The sequence below is a fragment of the Hemitrygon akajei genome, unplaced genomic scaffold (genome assembly GCF_048418815.1).
Source record: "Hemitrygon akajei unplaced genomic scaffold, sHemAka1.3 Scf000045, whole genome shotgun sequence".
Taxonomy (NCBI): Eukaryota; Metazoa; Chordata; class Chondrichthyes; order Myliobatiformes; family Dasyatidae; genus Hemitrygon; species Hemitrygon akajei.
Window position 1 is genome coordinate 7,817,603 of NW_027331931.1, and position 1,983 is coordinate 7,819,585.

Here is a 1,983-nt window from a genome sequence, read left to right on the forward strand (position 1 = left end):
TTCCAAATATTTGGATTTGGAAAATTAATTTGCATTGTAAACACAAGGTCTGGAAGCAACTTGATTCGGCAGCTGATGTTCTCGAGGGGAGATGAAGCGACAGAAAAGAAGCAACGTTTCCAGAGGCAAAATATCAAAGCCCCGGTCATGTCATGATGTGTGCAACGGCTGGACAGAGTTTACCGGTTACATCACCGACCTGCGCAGTGCCAGGAGTCACAGGGAACAGCATCGCTGCAGAATTTGAAGCTTTCAAAATGTCTTATCCGCAGTGTGCGACAGCAGCAATGATTTCAAATGGGCTATAAACATTAGAAAACAGTTTAATATTGTTGCATAGTTGAGCTTTGGAGAGAGACTTACCGGGAAGAGCAATGATAGCGAGGACGGGAAAGAAATCATTTGAATTGTTATTAACGCATGCGTAATTCGAAGATCTAAGGTCATCCATTCATAATTAGCAAAGACAAACTGAGCAGCCCAGAAGACATTCTTCGGAATTTCTGCCACACTCCACGCTGCTGTTCCCGGACTCTGATCCATTCCGGAACCAGCAAACCTTCCTTCTGCAGCGTGCTCTCTCTCTGTCCCGCTGTGTGGATCGGCGAGTCACTGTGAGTGCCGGAGCGGCTGTTCAGTGAGAGCTCAGTGATTCAGATGCTTATTAATAGGAGAGGGAAACTCCCTTGTGACGCTGAAACCCTCCGTGGAAATGACGATATCGGCACTTAATGAAATGACACGTGCAGTTAACCCTTTTTGCGTAGCAGCTGAGGAGCAGGTGTGGGGAGGTGTCAAATAATATCGATGTATGAAGTTCTATATGTCCATAATTTATTGATAAAATATTCAGTAGATTTCACAAAAAAACTGAGTAAAATTCGAAGATGTTAGAATAAAACGTGCAGATTCTATCATTAAGCTCTTTTAAAGAAAAGCGGTATATGTTTCAAAAGCTTACTTTTGAATATTGTGATTGAAAAGCAGGGTGGTATGAGTATTTGGCTTAAGGAGAGAGAGAGTGAGAGCGAGAGAGGGAGAGAAGCGAGAGGGACGGGAGAGGAGAGAGAGGACTGACAGAGAGAGAGGGAGAGGAGAGAGGGGAGAGACTGAGAGAGACAGAGAGAGACTGAAGGAGGGAGGGAGAGAAGGAGAGAGGGGAGAGTGAGAGAGACAGAGAGAGACTGACAGAGGGGAGGGAGGGGAGAGAGGGGAGAATGAGAGAGAGACAGTCACAGAGAGAGAGACTGACAGAGGGAGGGAGAGAGGGGGGAGAGACAGAAGAGGACAGTCAGGGAGAGAGACAGAGAGAGACTGACAGAGGGAGAGAAGGAGAGAGGGGAGAGTGAGAGAGAGAGACTGTCAGAGAGAGAGAGACTGACAGAGAGAGAGAGAGAGAGAGAGAGAGAGAGAGAGTGAGAGAGAGAGAGAGAGAGAGAGAGAGGAGAGAGAGAGAGAGAGAGAGAGAGACTGACAGAGGGGAGGGAGAGGGGGGGAGAGACAGAAAGAGACAGTCAGGGAGAGAGACAGAGAGAGACTGACAGAGGGAGAGAAGGAGAGAGGGGAGAGTGAGAGAGAGACTGTCAGAGAGAGAGAGACTGACAGAGAGAGGGGAGGGGAGAGAGGAGAGAGTGAGAGAGAGACAGTCACAGAGAGAGACAGACAGATAGAGAGAGAGGAGATTATTATTCTCTGCCCTCGGTCTTTCTGTTCCTTTTCACGTGTTTCATGGCCAATTTTCACATCATCATAATACAGTAGAATTGTTCATGAAACATGTGGGGGAGAGTTTCTGAATTACAAAACCTTTGGCATTGGGACAGTTCCACTCTTTTGACCTCAGTAGTCCGTGTCCAGTGGCACAAAACGACCTCTTTCTTGGTTCCAGTGAAGAACTGTGAGTTCATCTGTGTCTTGACAGGCCCTTCGCTCTCTCCGGAGCGTTGCAGTACCGAATGTAAACAGATATTCTCATGATCAAAA